This window comes from Lissotriton vulgaris, chromosome 12 (genome assembly GCF_964263255.1).
Source record: "Lissotriton vulgaris chromosome 12, aLisVul1.2, whole genome shotgun sequence".
NCBI lineage: Eukaryota > Metazoa > Chordata > Amphibia > Caudata > Salamandridae > Lissotriton > Lissotriton vulgaris.
The window spans coordinates 731,680,686-731,699,208 of record NC_141700.1 but is presented as its reverse complement, the minus strand read 5'-3'; the positions used below and the strand labels follow the sequence as shown (position 1 = coordinate 731,699,208).

General features: G+C 47.6%; 1 protein-coding gene across 1 annotated transcript in view; it reads left to right on the top strand.

Moving 5' to 3' along the window:
- Positions 1–231: 231 nt before the first annotated feature.
- Positions 232–18,523, top strand: part of LOC147678417 (transmembrane protein 272-like) — an 81,883-nt gene continuing 63,591 nt past the window's right edge. Inside the window, exon 1 of the mRNA XM_086946009.1 lies at positions 232–598. The gene's annotated coding sequence lies outside the window, so the exon portion shown is untranslated. The remainder of the gene's footprint in view (positions 599–18,523) is intronic.

Below are 18,523 nucleotides of genomic sequence, written 5' to 3'. Positions count from 1 at the left end.
TTGCTTTCTTGAAACAACTGGTAACTATCCCTGCTCCGTAAAACATAAAAAACACCGCCCGCCGTTTTCAGTCGACCTCTTTAAAAACAAGGACATGAGCTACTTTTCTCAATTTTGCTGGGACAGCTGGTTAAAAACTGGGACCGTCCTGGCAAAACGGGGACGCCTGGTCACCCTAACTTTGGCCCAATCCAAGCGGCCTTAATGATGAGGTGGGTACCGTAACCTCACGGTGACCGAGCTGCGGACCGCACACACAGACCTGAGCTGCAGCAGCAGGTGCATTAACTCTCAAACCAGTTCGCGGCTCAGTTCTCGTTTGGCAGCATACCACGGGGCCTGGTCTGTGTCAACAAACAAGGGCCTCTGGCAGGAAGCGCCAGGGCTCCATCATTAGACGGTGCGCAGCACGTGGTGCTCTGGAAGGGGCGCGGCTGCTCCAAAAAGCAGGAGGTGGAGAGGGGCTGTGTCAGAGCGTCGGCCTCCCCCCGGACATCAACAACCACTGAGAAAGCAGCGGCCCCTGGAGACCCGGTGCTGTCGACGGGTTTCGGCGCAGTCTCTCCAGCTTGAGTGCTTTCTCTGCTGCTACTGACGTGTAAGTGCGCAGCGCCTACTGAGGGACAGGGAGAGAGGAAGGCGCTTCAGGGGCCCAGGCTAGCATCTAAGGGGCCGGAGGCGGCACGGGGGGGCTTACTAGCAGGTACTGGGTACAACCAGAGCCTCTCTTCCGCCCGCACACGCCCTCCCTGGCTACTTTCACTTACTTCCAAAGAGGGCTGTATCTCGAAACATTCAGACTGGCGCCGTTCCATGTCCTGGTGGTAACAGGCGGTACAACCTCCCCGCACCACCGTGTTATAGAGGTGGACATGTGTGACAAGAATGCTTCTGCATGTTGATTATGCAGTGTTTGTGTTGTGGTGGTGAAGTGTATTTTGGTGTGCTGTTGTGTTTTTGTGATGCGTTTTCTCCTTGTTTTGTACTGCGTGGTTGCACTATATTCTCCTTGTAAGTGTGTTGTGTATTATTGATTGTGTTGTTGTTTAGAGGGGTCCGCTCATGCTGCTACATTCCACACAGACGCAGCTCGTTTCCTTTTAAAGACCCCATGACAAGCAGCCACTCGCCACAATCGGGGGCGCCACACACTGCGCTGTTCAAGACGCCAGCATTTCAGGCGACCCTCCCCTTGCCCAATTTCAGGGAAACGAAACCGTTCCCTCGGCACTAAAGGCACCCCTCCCCTAGAAGGGACGCTGTGGGGGGGCTGCGGGGCGCACTTCATGCGCCTCCACCAGGGGGAAGTGCGGCACTTCGGTCCTTCTCAAAGAATAAGGTTGGGGCTCAGTCAGTCACATCTCAGCAGGTTGGTGCACGCGCAGCTGGCGGTCTTTCAGTCGACAAGTCTGTGACATGTCTGTTGTGCCTGATGTTGATGTCTGGCTTCCTCTTGCCTGACACACTAAGTGACATTTTGCTAGAAGTGAAAAGTGGTACCTGCTATGACACACAGGTTTGCATCAAAATCACAATCAGAGTTTTAAATGGCCGCGTACTCGCAGCTACCGAGTATCTGCATTTTTTAATTTGAAGAGACAGTACCTTCACTTCTCTGCCAGAGCGCAATACTTTTAATGGGGGAGTACCCGGCACTTATCAATAGCAAACAGGTACTCGGGGAAGTGAGTACCTGCACTTTTCAATTTCCCTTTCAAGCACTAATCACAAATGACGTTAACAAACAAAGTGACCAGTTGAACTTCCCGCGCCTATCGCGGGGCATTCGGAGTCGGACTAACTTTCTTCTTTGGGCCAAGTTATGAGACGGTGGGAAGTAACACGCTTCGGCTGGTAACCGCAGGTGCACTATACATTCAGTTTACAAATTTTATGGGAACAATGTCACGCGCGCGTTTAGCCAGGAAGTAACATTGTGCAATGTTTTTCAAAAAAAGGGACCAGGAATAGGTGGAAGTGTATACCAGTGGGTGTGCCAATGCCCCCCCCCCCCCCCAGGCGTGGGCGTGCCAAGGCCCCCAGGCGTGGGCGTGCCAAGGCCCCCAGGCGTCCCGGTTCAACAGGTTCTCACCAGGGGTCGGTAATACCGGGCCCAGGATTCGCAGGGGCGGAATTACAGGGCTGGTTTCTACAAGGACGCCTTAATGAGGCTGTTGTTTTAAAACCCTCATTTCTTTTAAAAATGACAATTGTGACCTTCAAGCAAAAAGATCTGATACTTACAACACGAGAGCACAGGTTGAGAATGTCAGCCCTACTTTTTTCTTCCCTTGCATTCAATTTTATCGGTTTTCCTATAATAAATGCAGAACTACAAGTAGCAGAATACAAAGTGAACAAGCATTGGCAAAGCCAGTAAACCTGGCCTTGGCAGGCTGACAGGGTGTTTTATATTTGTAGCATCACCACCTAACCAAGGACTCTAATCACGCGCACTTACAGTGTTACATAGCACACCTAAGTGCTTTTAACAGTAACATTAAAAAGAAGACAGAAAAATGTATCACTATTTTACTGGGGAACCGAAGTGCAAACATAGTAAATACCTAGCTGATAGTTGGAATAAATAAAAAATATATAAGTGAAATAAAATACTATTTGATCCAGTTTTGTTACTGAACAGAAAGGAACTCCTTTTAAGTGGGTGTGTGTCAGTGTGCACGGACTTTGTATGGTCACTGGAAGTGAAGGTACCCAGTTGATGATGGGGGCAGACTCATTGCCCTATGCTGTATGCTGTGGTGGGCGGAACCAACATGTGAATGGCACTTTATCAGAGCAGTCGGGGGTGGGGTGCTAACCAAAAGCCCCTCTATGTATGTGAATTATGCATGAATTTGTGAAACAATAATAGTCTGAGAGGCCAGACCTAAAAACTAGACTTGTTGATCTACTTATACACGAAGGACAATTAATAGCCGTAAAAGGGCCATAGAACAATCATGTTATTTACTGATATTATTTTAATAAAATTATGTAAACCTGTTATTTTTATGGTGCAGTTCACACTGCACTGTCTTACTTTCATAGAATTCAATAGTTTTGTATAAAATCCACCCCCAACCCTTCATTCGCCATTTTCATAAAAACAAACCGATTGCAAAAAGTCTGTCCGGTTCCACAGATCCTGCCGCTTTCAGGGCAACATTTAAACCCTCTGTGTGATGCCCAGAAGACACTTCCAGAAGCCTTTGTAAGCAGCAGCTCCCTGCCATGTGTAGGCACCTCTCTCCAGAGGGCTGTCTGGTGGATCTTATCTGTCACTTCATCTCTGTGGCTCCAGCTTCCACTGTCAGCTGGTCCTGAAGCATTGATGCTTGGAATAAACACGACACCACGAGCAGAGCGTGACGTCAGCAAGGACAGCTGAGAAACAGTGTGGTCTGGAGGCTTCCAGCCTCTCACAAGTCTCTTCAGAGACAGTCAGCCATAAACTCTTGAAAATAGGCATCAGTAAGCCACTCCTTGGCGGGAATGGGTTGGAGTCCAATCTGTACCAGTGTTGTAGCTGTCAGGCCTCCAAATCCTCAGGGGACCCTGTTTCGATCATTGTCTGCACTTGTATCCACCCAATTGGTTCAGTGGAGCAACTCATGACTACAACTCCCAGAATACATTAGGTTGTCACATGGATGCCCAGGAGTGGAAACAAAGGGTCCTTACGACATGGAACAAAGTCCCCACTATACATGCTAGGGGCATGTTAGTAATGCATGTTAGCGGCTATATAGTGTAGGCCTGGGCAAAGCACTACGCTACGCTCGTGTAGTTTGCAAAGTTTGCGCAACTTCGCACTACGTGAACTGCACGTAGCACAGTGCAAACATGCGTAGAGTAGTGCAGCAGTAATTTTTTGCTTGCTCGTGGTCCTCAATGTCAAGTTGGTGACCGCGAGCAAGCAAAATGACATCCTGGCAAGACTTTTTCCTCGTTCTCGCTCAGCAACATCAGTTGCCTATTGTGAGCGTGGAAAATAAACCTCCCGGCGAGATTCTCAACGTGGGGAGGTCAGGTTTCTCATTGCAAGTGGTCACATATGCTCGGGACCGCTCGCGATGAGAAACTACCAGTCTGCGTTGAGAAAGCTGCCACTCGAGTAAAAATCTCCTCGAGCGGCAGAAAACTACAGCTCTCACTGGGCAAGATACCGTTTTCAATGATTGCACAGTGCGGACAAGCATCCAGCACTGTGCAATCATTGAAAACAGCATCTTGCACAGTGCGAACCGGGTACTACGCAGTTCACGTAGTGCTACGCTTAGTTCGCATAGTGCGAAGTGCACTTCACGAAGTGCTACTTCGGGTTAATATAGTTGATGTAAATAATTAATTTACTCTCTTAATTTCTATGCAGGTAAGTACTTAATCAATAATAACTCAATCGGAAAGAAGGAAAACAGAGTCCGTGGTGTAAGAGTTTCTAAGGGTTTTATTCCTCATAAAGGAATCAGGATATCATGTTCTGACCACCACACAGGATGTCAGAAGGGATAGATGAGCGCGCCGTCGTTTATTGACAATACATAGCTTATATACTTGATTTACATCATAATGTTCAATGTAAGAGGCGTAACAGCTGAGAGAAGACAAGATAACAGTATACACGTGGTGCTAGTACATCATCAAGAGGCGTAAACTAGGCGTGTGTGCTAGAAACGTCACTGATAGGTGACGCAAGTGGGTGGCACCAAGGGGTGGTGCTAACAGAATGTTGCAATGTCAGCGGAAATCGGAAGCTTGGATGCGCGCGCAGCTGCATGACGTGTGATAGACGGGGTGCAGGGGACTTGACATTTACACTGGCGGAAAGAGACAGAAGTCTGGCATGTCAGATCAACTTGTGCTTCTATCATATCCGATATCTGATGTTTAGGAACTAAGCTATCTGGGCAGAAAGGTCTCTAGAGCAGAAGCTATTCTATACTTGCTGTGAGTGCGTGTATAAGCGCCTGAGTGTCTGTATGAGAAGCGTGGGGGCATGGGGCCTTCCATGGAAGCATGGCAACAGAGGCTATGAATTACTTGCATAAAGACAGGTCGGCCCTTTAGCCCTGTAGCTGAGGAAGGATGTTTACTGAAGCTAGCAGGCCGGAATGTATCTTCGGGGAGGAAAACAGATAACTCGAAGGTTATAGTCAATCTTGGCAGGCAGCAGGCTGAGCTGAGCACGGAGGGCCGCGCTAGAAGTAAGTCAGAGTTCACGGGTACGGGGGCTGCTTGGGCAGAGGCCCTCGCAGTCAGAAGCCAGAAAAGAGGCTCGGTGGCAGAGATTCAGGGCCTACTTTCAGCCAGGCTGAAAAACGTAGGAGTATACTTCAAAAAGACGTTGGCATAGCATACTTAGGAACGGACCATCAAACCCATTCATGGTGGGTCTGAAAGAGGACAAGTTAACGTTGGACGCAAATGTATTTGCGTCTTCATAGCTGGTACAGGAGGGAAGTTACATGCACTTTTAACTCGTACATGGAGTCGGTGGGGTACTCGCTAGGGAACACAACATGACCATAAAATTTATATTACCTCATTCCCTCCTTGTTCCCTACGGACCCTTCATGATATATCGATCCTCATAAATCGATCAGTTTGTTCTTGTAACATTATATGTTCGTCTTTCTTTCTTTGACTGTTTGAGAGGCAACTGGAATGCTCAATGCAGGATGTGGCACACAGTCCACATATCGCTGGCCCACACTGCAGGCACAGGCAACAACTGAATACTATAACAAGACCAATGCCTAGGAACGATAAGATCTTCCATCCCCAAGCTGTCAACGTAGTCCAGAACCAACCGGACCAAGTCCAGGTGCCTGGATTCTGATGTATCTGATTTGCAATTTTATGTAAACGGGTGATAGCTTGATAGACAGATGGTGCGTTTTGTGGAATGAAAACACAGCAACTTGACCCGATGACCTTACAAGCTCCACCTCTATCTGCCAAGATGACATCAATCACAAGACGATTTTGAAGGACAACAGTCCGTATAGCGGACTGCTCCTCTGTTAAGTTACCTAGAGCGGAGGCAGTTTCGTTCACTACTGCTTCAAGTGTTCTCGTTAATCTGCGTATTAATTTACTGTTTTGGACAGGTCCTAGGAAGAAAAAGAATCCTTTATTGAAATCAGTGTACTGTTCCCATGCCGTTTCTGTGTAGTCGACAAGGGGAATATCTCTTTTGGGTCTATTCGGTGCTAGATTCGTATTTCTATGGTAATCAGGAGGAGCTAGGAAAACAGGTGGCAGAAGGAAGGCAATGTAACAGGTACCATCCCAATCTGGAGGCAAACGTATGTATGCGGTATGACCACAAACAAAGTAGGAATGACTGGTAGCTTTAAAGGACGATTTACCATGGTCACTGAACTCGACCACAGTAGTGCATTTACTATGACCTACGTGTACTGAACCTTTCTTGCTAACACATAATTCACCTGTGACTGGTAACACTAACATATGGGGCAAAACTGGAGCAGTTTCAGATTCAACAGTGAGGATCATAAGGCTAATTGTGTAATTACCTAATCCATATACTTCATTTTCTAGATCAGTTCCTATTCGAGTGGGAAGTCCTTCTTGATCAGGATAACAGACGTTGAGCAGGACTAAGTTCAAGTTTCCCCAAACCCAGCCCCCATCGAAAACAGCAATATCAGGATCTAAAGAATTAATTATTTTAAACCATGCTCCACAGGAGCCATTGTGAGTGAATGGGTACGGAAAGAGAGGCAGAGCTCCCTTGTAATTCTGGTAGGGAGGGAGTCGGCCACATATCCAACAGTCTGTAGCATTATTTGTCTGATGGGAATGGTGTAACATACTAATGAATGTATTGTTGCGCAGCGCAAGTCTGTAAGAGAGTTCATGTGCAGGAAGTTCACTAAAAGTGTGTTCAGCAGAGACATTGTAAGCAGATTGTTCACGCCTGAAAATAGGCCAGTACATAGGAAGCAGAATGCTGGCAATAATAATTAGAATACTCAGAATAAACATGATTATTAGTGTCACTATGCAGTGACTACGAAGTGATTTGCAATATGTTCTTCTCTTTTCCTCTCTCTCTCTAACTCGATCTAGGGGATACATGTCAGAAACTATTTAACCGATTCACCTAAGGGAGGACTTAAACAATTAAACTGTCTGACTTGCTAGATCGAAGCTTCATACGGTAAAGTTCTTGAGGAGTCTTTTCTCTTTTAGGCACAGTAACGTCTTGTGCTTCAACACAGTCTTTGGTGGGGGTGGACGAGTCAGAGTCCTGTTTCAGTCCGTTTTTTAGTTCATTGCATAGTTTGATGTGACTCGTGTGGACCCACCCCTTTCTCCCCTCGATTTTCACGGCGGTCCTAGTGGTAAGCAGAACGGTCTTTGGAGACTTCCAGCGGGGCTCCAGCGGACTTTTCCGGTCGAAGTTCCTGACGAGTACCAGGTCCCCTGGACGGACCTCATGCGCCTTTACATCGGTGTTGTCAGGGAAGGCTGCGGCAACCTGTGAACGACATGATTGGAGTGCAGACATCAAGGAGGCAAGGTAATCTGTCAACATGTTACAATCAATATCAGTGATCTTTTTCGGAACGGGCGTCCCCCACATATTCGGCGGTCTGCCAAAGACCACTTCGTACGGAGATAGCCCTGATCTCGAGTGGGCAACCATTCTCATGTAGAATAGTGCCACGGGCAGGGCGACTATCCAGTCGACCCCTTTTTCCTGACAGATCTTGGCAAGACGGATTTTTAGTGTCTGATTATGCCTTTCTACAAGGCCAGCTGCTTCGGGATGTCGGACACAGTGGAACCTCCACTGATATCCTAGCAAGAGGGAAACTTGTCTCATCAGCTCGGACGAGAACGGCTGTCCGTTATCTGAATACACGACACGGGGCAAACCGTACCGTGGGAAGAATTCACGAACCAACTGTCTGGCAGTGGTCGGAGCAGTGTAGTCTGGGACTGGGTATGCTTCGGTCCAGCGGGACAGAGCACAAACGATTACAAGAACATACTTAAATCCTCTACAGCTATTCATCTGGATATAATCCATCTGGAGGACTTCAAAAGGGTGATCGGGAGGATGGAATCCACCTTGCTCAACAGGGACGCTTTTACCTGGATTGAACTGACAACAGATCATGCAAGTACGCACTTTCTGTTTTGCTGCTGCTCGTAAGTGTTTGTTGTACCAGAGATTCTGTAAACTGTCTAACATGGCTTTCTCTCCAAGATGGGCAGGACTATGTGCTGTATTTATCATGACTTGAACCATTGAGTCGGGGAGAAACCATATAGATTTTCCCTTCGTCACCCAACCTTGATCTGTCTGAATCCCTCCTAGTTCAGTCCATTTCTTTATCTCCTCTGGAGTAGCATGTGTCTGGATATCAATTACATCTAGGGCGGGATCTCTAACTGCCATACACTGGGTCTGGACTATTGTCTTTGTCACATCAGTAGTCTGGGTGTAAGTCAATGCTGTATGTTTTGCTGTCTGGTCTGCCAGGTCGTTACCCTGGGAAACAGAATCTGTGACTTTAGTATGTGCCTTACACTTCATGACTGATATGCCCGAGGGCAAATGTATTGCTTCTAACAGTGCTTGAATGAGGGGGCCATGTTGTATCTTGGCCCCATGGGAAGTCAGAAAACCTCGTTCTTGCCAGAGGACTCCGAAGTCGTGTACAACTCCGAAGGCATAGCGGGAATCTGTGTATATGTTAACATTTCTGTTCTTGGCTAGAATACAGGCTCGAGTCAGAGCGATGAGCTCTGCTGCTTGAGCAGACAGGGTGTCAATACGATGTGTTTCTTTAATTTCAGTTTCAGTGGTCACGGCGTACGCGGCCACTAATTCTCCTGTACTTGTTCTCATACATGAACCATCCACATAAAGTGTCAGGTCTGGATTTGTCAATGGGACATCTGTTAAGTCTCGTCTAGGCTTAGTTACTGCATTAATTATTTCTATACAATCATGCGGAGCTGGATCTGTCATAACTGTAGGTAACAGTGTTGCTGGGTTCAGGATGCTGCAACGTCTGATTTCTATGTGTGGCTGGAATAGTGTTAATTCATAACCTGTCAGTCGTGCTATAGTTAAGTGTTGAGTCTGGGTTCTGTTTAACAAAACCTCTACAGAATGTGGTACTTGAACTGTTAACTGATGACCTAAAACAATTGAATCACTTTGTCTTATTGCTAACGCTGTTGCTGCTACTGACTTTAAGCACGCAGGGAGTGCTTGAGCTACTGAATCCAATGTACTAGAAAAATAAGCACAAGGCTTATGTGAACCTGCTTGGTCTTGAGTGAGGACAGACAACGCTGTACCATCACGTTCTGTAACAAAAAGTGTAAACGGTTTGCTGTAACATGGTGTCGCTAAAACTGGTGCTTGGCATAAAACTTTCTTTAATTCTTCAAAAGCTTGTGTGTGTTCCTGAGTCCAAGGGAGGACAGTCGAAGTCGCTGCCTCCTGTGTCGTTAACTGGATGAGTGGTTTAGCTAGAAATGCATACTGGGGAATCCATTGTCTGCAGTACGAGGTGAGGCCTATGAAGGCCCGCACTTCCTTTTGTGTCTTGGGTTGCGGCATGTTCACAATTAACTGAATGCGATCGGGAGTGAGCTGTCTCCCCACTTTGGACAGTAAGTGACCCAAGTACACAACTTGCTGAACACAGAATTGTAGCTTCGAAGGAGACACCTTGTGTCCCTTGTCAGCCAGGAAATGTAAAACTGTCAGTGATGCTTTTTCACATTCGGGCTCACTTCGTGCGGTGATCAGCAGATCATCGACGTATTGTAGTAAAGCGGTGTTAACTGGCATTTGAATACAATCTAGTTGTCTTTTCAGTGCTTGACTATAGATGCTGGGGCTTTCTGTGAATCCTTGAGGTGCGCGCGAAAATTTGAAACTGCGTCCATTTAAACAGAATCCGAAGAGATATTGGCTCTCTGGATCAATAGGCACGCTGAAGAAGGCGTTCTTGAGATCAATTACAGTAAAGAACGTTGCTTCTGAATCAATAGCAGTCAAGAGAGATGATATATCGGGGACCACAGGGTACTGTGGGATAATGCATTTATTCAATTCTCGAAGATCAATCACCAGCCGATATACTGGCGGTGCATTGGGATCAGTACGTTTAAGAATCGGAATGATGGGTGAGTTACAGATATTGGAGTCGGTCTCGACGACCACTCCTTGGGCAATGAGCTCTTCAATGATTTTCAGTAAAGCCGCTACAGCATCGGGTGGTAACTTGTATTGTCTGATTCTGGGTAATACAACACCTGCCTTGAGGGTAACGCGGTATGGTGTAATGTGCATACATCCTACATCAGTTGGGCCTTTTGCCCACAAGTAATCAGGTACATTTTTCAATCTGACGTCAAACTCACGAAGGACGTAATGACCCTTGAAATCCCGCAGAAAGAGTCTAACTCCCTCCGGGGAGCAGCATATTATAGCCCCTAGAGCCTTCAGTGTTTTAATTCCTAACAGATTTTCCGGACATGATTTTGTTAGTAACAGGTCTGTAACGCGTGATAATGGACCCACAGCCAGGGGAACTGGTTCTGAGACTTCATTTACAATAGGTTGTCCTGAAAAACCAAGGGAAACATTTTGTGAGCCTGAGAGGGGTGCCCCTGGAACTTCGTCATGACTTATTGTAGTGCGACTTGCCCCTGTGTCAATTAAAAACTTTCTATCTTTCCCCAATACTTGACTGTGTACATAAGGACCTTCTTGATCTACAGGAATCTCGATAAGAGGCAAGCCACCTTCCCTCTCTAGGCTGTTTCATGTATATCGGGAATATTCGGGGTAAGCAGACTGGGCATACTGGTACATCTGTTGTGAGACTTGCTGAGTTGCAGCAATGGGCTGTGGCTGTGGTACTGCTACGGTCTGTGCTGTCTGTGCGGATGCATGCATGGGCTGTGTATTCTGTGTAGACTGATGCTGGTTATGGTCTTGTCTAGGCGGATGCGGTCTCTCTTTAGTTTTACCTGTCGCTATGTTATGTTTCAGAACTGTACATTCGTGTACGTAGTGACCTGGCTGCTTGCAATAATTGCATGTCCCTTTAACAGGAGCTGCAGCGTGACTTGTCTGGGTCGTACCTTTTCTGTGACTGTCGGATGGGACCGTCTGGGCTACTAACATTTTCATTTTCGTGTCTTTCATGCGCTTCTGTTCCTGATCTTGTTCTTCCCTAATTCTATTCTGGTGATATTGTAACATTTGTAACATCTGGGATGGCGTATTTGCTTGCCATGTACTCTCGACTTTATACACTCTATTTTTAACTAACGGTAGGGAATTCTCGACTAACTTTGATACAAAAAGATGTGGGTACGACTCGCTACTTGGCTGGAGGCCACTATTGATAATAAAACATTTCTCGAATCTTGAATAAAAGTCGCTAGTATCTTCATCATGTTTCTGTTTACAGGACGAGATTGCATCCCAATCCTCCTTTCTAGTTGTCAATAATCTGGGCAGGACCTGTACTATTAAACCTGGTAATGCTTTAGTTTTGTCCCCAAGGCCTAACCCTGGAACCCGTTTCTTTTCTTCATCCTCTATTTCTGCCCAGGCAATCTTTGCGTCTCCCACCTCCCAGTCCTTTTCCTTTAATTTCTCGAATATACCCGTAGGCAATAATACTTTCAACATTTTCATGATATCATCATATGTGTAGTCCCCCATCAGTAACATGTCTTTGAGCTCTCTATGAAAACCTGCAGGGTCTTTATCATGGCACGGTACTAATTTCTTCATTTCTAACAGTTCTAATTTAGTTAGAGGCGTGTGTACATACACGCGTTTCAAAATTTTATCCTCACCCATAACAGGGTGCACTTCTCGCAAGGGGTTCTGACTTTCAATACCACCCCCGCACTGCATATGGTACATTTTCCTTTCTGGAGGTGGGGCGGGAACATATTCAGGACTTACAAAGGTGTCATACCTGCGTCGTTGTTCTAGAATTATTTGAACTAATTTAGTGCTTAGGCCTCTCCATCTATCCATCAGTAGTGCTTCTAGTGTCTCATGTAAGGGACCTGGATCGGAATAATGTTTTCTGTACTTAATGAGAAGGTGCTGAATCATATATATACCTGCTAATTTCTGTTCGTCGGGGGAGAGGTTCAGAAATGTCTGTGCTACGGTGTCATCATTATATATGTCTGCATTTTCGGCCCATGATACCGCTGATCGGGCTAATTCTTGTTCATCCATAGAATTGAGTACATGGTACCCAACTCGATCTCGAAGCCGTTTATCAGTTTCCTGGAACTGATGTTCAGCAGAATTCGGATTCGTTAAGGCAGAGAAGAAAACTCTCTTGCTTTCTGGACGGATACCCTTCCTAAGATAAGTTCCCTTACCTACATATGCTATAGTGCTTGTAGTCGGTTCTAGTTCTTCAGATTCTTCTTCCTCCTCGGAGGGAGTCTTTTCTTTCTCTTTCTCGTGTACTGCTATCACTGCTTTCTTAATCTTTTTATACATGGCCTCTATGCAATTTTGTCTGTCATGTTTTCCATCGGCTATATTTTGACCCCACTTGTTCAATGCATCCAATTCACTCTGCTCTGTTCCGGGCCTGTCTCGTTCTCTTATTAGACAATTTATGAAAAATCGTAGTATCAGTGCTTGCATGGTAACTTTCTGTTTCTCCAGGGCATCCTTAATACTGTCGGGGTCCTTTCCCGTTTGAACGAACTCATATATTCTATCTAGGTGCTCCTTCATTCCTGCATAACATAACAAACTATCAGTAGCAGATCTTAACCGTAAAGACGCTAATATCATTAAGTCGTCCTGTCCAGGTTCTGGATCGTATCTACAAACTGACATATTTTCTTTTAGTGCATCAAGACGGGATGAATTAGAAGAACGGGGGGATCTGTGCGTAAAAGGACTCTGCATACCTCTGAGATTTAATCTGTGAGTCGGTGGCGGGGTCTGGAGACCCGCGGTCGCACCTCCTGAAGCGGAAACTTGGGCATTATCTCTGTGTGTAGTCAGTATCTGAATTTGTCTTTTAGTAGGATCTGATTGAAGTGGTTTCGGCAGATCAGTTTTAGGTGAGGGAAGTGGCGGAGCTGGCGGAACGGGACTAGTCTTTTTCGGTGTCGGCTGAGAGTAATCTTGGGGGGCAGTACCACCCCCGGCCCTGTCAGTAGGCAGGGCACGAACAGGCAGATTGGTGTAAGCTGGCGCTACATCTTCGAGATATGAATTTAGGAATATGTCTTTAGTAGTCTTATGCATTACTTTAGTTGGAACTAATGGTGACGGCAAATTTTTCGGTATTTCTGAAATGGCGTCAGGGGTACCATCGGCCAAAAGATACATGTTGTTCACTTTGCCATTTAGGATACGATCTATTTGTTCTACTTTTACTCGAATTCCCTCAGTAACTAATTCGTTTTCTTGGGCCTTTTCTGATTCTTTAAGCCTGTCTTCTCTACGGAGTGCTCTATCAGCACGCTTACGTGATTCCTTACGCCAAAATTCTATGGCGTCTTTCTGAGATTGTCTAGCTTTCTTTTTCCGTAATATTTCTTCTACCTTTATGATGCACTCGGCATCCCATGTTCCGTTAACTGGCCATCGGTATCTTTCCTCTAGGTGCTTGGTATAATCTGTCCATAACTCTAGATACAAGATGGCGTCTATGCCATGCTTATTATACATGAAATTACCTGGAGTGTCCCTAGGGGGGATTGGAATCTCTTCCTCTAACATCCCTTTCCTAGTTCCTATCTGCTTTAATTTGTTAAAAAACGGCATTGTGCCTACTTGATACTGAAATACTTGATCCTTTATACTTAATTTCGCCTGTAACTATTTAAACAAAAAACACAATAATACACAAGAACAATCACATTCATACCACGACATTAATCACATGAAACATTTAAAGACATAGCTAACTTCCCCCTACTCTGAATGTACCGCTCAACGATACAGATACACTGCTGTAACAGTGCAGAAATTCGGAATACTTTATATACTGCTAAACAGTACAGATACACTGCCTAAAAACAGTGCAGACCGGACTTGCGTACCCAAACCCGTCTAGATACGACCCAGCAATGGTACTCACCGGGAAGCACGGAAAACAGAAGGCCTCGGAAAACTCGACTGGACTCGACTCGGAACTTCGGAAAACTTCGGAAAACTTCGGAAAACTTCGGAAAACTGGTGGGCCTCTTCACACCTCGGACCTTGCTTCCTTCGGCTGGGCTCTGGTCGGGATCCTCCGCACTCCTCACCGCCTCGTCTGGGCACTGATCGCAGTCTTCGTCACCTCCGTGTGTCAGAGGGGAATGCAGGAAATCCTGCCAGTACACGTGTTGTCCGTCTAACTGATGGCAGGGGACACGGATTGCAACGCACCTTCCGGCGCGTGAGGTGGGGGAGGGGTCCCTATTCGGGCGCCAAAATGATGTAAATAATTAATTTACTCTCTTAATTTCTATGCAGGTAAGTACTTAATCAATAATAACTCAATCGGAAAGAAGGAAAACAGAGTCCGTGGTGTAAGAGTTTCTAAGGGTTTTATTCCTCATAAAGGAATCAGGATATCATGTTCTGACCACCACACAGGATGTCAGAAGGGATAGATGAGCGCGCCGTCGTTTATTGACAATACATAGCTTATATACTTGATTTACATCATAATGTTCAATGTAAGAGGCGTAACAGCTGAGAGAAGACAAGATAACAGTATACACGTGGTGCTAGTACATCATCAAGAGGCGTAAACTAGGCGTGTGTGCTAGAAACGTCACTGATAGGTGACGCAAGTGGGTGGCACCAAGGGGTGGTGCTAACAGAATGTTGCAATGTCAGCGGAAATCGGAAGCTTGGATGCGCGCGCAGCTGCATGACGTGTGATAGACGGGGTGCAGGGGACTTGACATTTACACTGGCGGAAAGAGACAGAAGTCTGGCATGTCAGATCAACTTGTGCTTCTATCATATCCGATATCTGATGTTTAGGAACTAAGCTATCTGGGCAGAAAGGTCTCTAGAGCAGAAGCTATTCTATACTTGCTGTGAGTGCGTGTATAAGCGCCTGAGTGTCTGTATGAGAAGCGTGGGGGCATGGGGCCTTCCATGGAAGCATGGCAACAGAGGCTATGAATTACTTGCATAAAGACAGGTCGGCCCTTTAGCCCTGTAGCTGAGGAAGGATGTTTACTGAAGCTAGCAGGCCGGAATGTATCTTCGGGGAGGAAAACAGATAACTCGAAGGTTATAGTCAATCTTGGCAGGCAGCAGGCTGAGCTGAGCACGGAGGGCCGCGCTAGAAGTAAGTCAGAGTTCACGGGTACGGGGGCTGCTTGGGCAGAGGCCCTCGCAGTCAGAAGCCAGAAAAGAGGCTCGGTGGCAGAGATTCAGGGCCTACTTTCAGCCAGGCTGAAAAACGTAGGAGTATACTTCAAAAAGACGTTGGCATAGCATACTTAGGAACGGACCATCAAACCCATTCATGGTGGGTCTGAAAGAGGACAAGTTAACGTTGGACGCAAATGTATTTGCGTCTTCATAGCTGGTACAGGAGGGAAGTTACATGCACTTTTAACTCGTACATGGAGTCGGTGGGGTACTCGCTAGGGAACACAACATGACCATAAAATTTATATTACCTCATAGTGGTCATGTCAGAGTAGTTCAGTGAAGACTGGCCTTCTGCAGTGTGTGCCTGGTCAATTCTATATCTCAGCTGCTTCCTCTGACCCTATGAAATCCTTGCTCCGGCTTCTCACAGCCATCTTGTATGAGTAGGGATGGGCGCTCCCATCAGCACCAGTGCTCCACTGGCCAGGCCCAAGTCCAGTGAAGAATGGCACAAGAGGAAACCTCGTGGCTAAGAGCTGCTCGACACCTGGTGTATGGTGGTCCACGGGACCAGGCAAGCGCAGCAGGTACATGTGATCCCGGGCCACGGCTGGCCTATGAAGAAGCCACTCACGTCTGTGGCCCCTCTTGTTAGGGTTGTCACTGGCAAGTGACACTGCAGCAGGTCTGGAGCGCTGCACATGAAATACACAGAAGGCAGGCACCAGAAAGGTACCCAGAATATGCTGTCAAACTAACCTGATATTTTCCTGTGTGTGGCCAGTGCCATGCTGGACTGTTCCCATGGGTTACAGGGTCAGACTGATTTGCATATAGCCATGTCTGAACTGGGGTGGCAGAGTGGGCTAAAGAACGGTGATGGAATAAACCCAGATCTTTTGACTGGGTGTGAGTGTTTGATTGATTCAAATGCTCCGTCCATCACCACCTCCTTTTGTACTGCTTTTGGCCGCCATATGTGTGGCAGGATATGCTCAGACGTGAGTCCCTTGCTCACTTTGCCACTGGATTCAAGCAAGCCGGGCTGACGGCTGGAATGCCAGAAACCGGTCCTCGGAAGCTTGTTTCCGGTCCAAGGAAGACATGGCTTGGCAGTTCAGGCTGGACTGTTCCCATGAGGCACAGGGTCAGACTGATTTGCATATAGCCATGTCTGAACTGGGGTGGCAGAGTGGGCTAAAGAACGGTGATGGAATACACCCAGATCTTTTGACTGGGTGTGAGTGTTTGATTGATTCAGAAGCTCCGTCCATCACCACCTCCTTTTGTACCGCATACCGGCACTCTAGCACTTCTCCCCCCCACCCCCCCCCCCCCCCCCGCTGCTTTCTGAGCCGGGTGGCCTGCCATGACCCAAAAATGCCCACCCCCCAGCTGCTTTCTGAGCCGGGTGGCCTGCCATGACCCAAATATGCCCACATAACCCGTTCAATTTGTGGCCTCCTGCAGAATGGAGGTGGTATGACCATTTTTCCCAGGGTTGATTGTAGATTCCAGTCTGACCCTGCCTATGGCGGAACGCTTACGTGGGAGGGGAGGTGTTTTATGCATGAGCAGTGCTTGGGATGGCCACCCTTTACTTCTCCTGTGCCCCAGTGACCAGGCGGTACCAGCTTGCTGGCTGTGTTCCCTCCCTCCACTTGGGATCTAGTGCCTTGGAGAGTTGGCTCTCAGCTAGTGGGCACTAAGGCACAGCAGCCAGGGGGTCTCTTACCTTAAGGCCGCTACATTTCTCCTTGGCACCATGTTTTCAGCCCAGGGCTTTTCTGCTGCAAATATTTCTTGTACATGTTATTTCAAAGCAGTCACTAGAAGAAAGCCAAGCCGCCAAATTCCATAATGCATTTATTTCAAACCAAATCCCAGAACTGAAAACGCCACGACATCATCAATTGAGGTTGCAACCCTAAACATCTTGGCAAATGGCAGTCCCTCCCTGTCTCCCTCCTTCCTGTATGCCTCCAGGCCCACGGCACGGGGTGGCACGAGCTGGCATGGCACTGGGTCCAGAGAGACGGGAGGAGCTCTGCAGGCCCCCGTGCTCCCCCCCCCCCTCCCCCCCCCCCCCCAAGCTGTTAGATGGCTGCGACCTGTGCGTCAGCACGCTGTGGGGTCCGTCCCTGGCACTCTTGACGTTTCAAACCTCCCAGAACCCTCTGCCTTTAAGGCAACAAAGGGGGTTTTAGGAGTCCGACCACCCTAAGCTTCCTTCTACTGCTGTATACAGGTTGGCACCTTCTTTTAATGAGAGAGCAGGGACGGCCGGGCCCCCCAAATGAGGGGGAGTCATTGCAGAAGGTGACACCCCTACCACTCCCTTCCCGGAGGGTGCAGTGAACGCTTGCCTATGAGATGCCCCCTGCGAGGTGGACAGAGCTGCATGGCTGCTGGCTGAGGTCTGATGGAGGTAAGGGGTGGGCAGAAAAGCGAGCAGACATGACGGCAGGGGATCCCTGGAGGACAGCCCACCTTTCCATTTCAGAGTTTTATTCCTCTGCACCCCTCCTAGCGCATTCTTCTTCACTCGTGATTTGTTTATCCCTGTCCCCCCCCCCCCCCCCCCCCCCCCCTGGAGTGCATCAATCATGGGTGCAGTCGTACCCGGGCCCAGCGAACCCTGATTATTGCTGTACTTCACCCTTCGGGCAGCAGGGGGGGCTCATTTCCTTCCTCGCACGGGGGCCCAGTGCACACTGGCGCCGCCATGTCTTTCCCAGGCCTTCCGTTCTTTGCTTCGGACCTCAGGCCACGCCTAGAGACAGCCAGCACAGAGCGTGCGTCCAGGAAACAAAATCACAACAAACAAGCACAGTGGACGCTCTCAAACGGATTTCTGGAGTGCTGCAATTTCACACCTGCTTTCTCTTTGGACAAGTCGAATGCCAGATTTAGAAAACTCCTAATTCTGGCAGCCTTCAAGAAAAGACTCAAACCCTGCTCCTTCACTGAGGGTTTCACGTCATTCCATGAACCCATTGTGTTCAGGGACCGAGCCATCCGGGGCGTAGCTATCAATAGTGCAGCAGGTGCAGTAGCGCCGAGGCCCAGGGGTCTGAGGGTCCCCTTCGCAGCGACCAGTGGTCGTTTTGTATTGCCAGGCACGGGGGATGTATG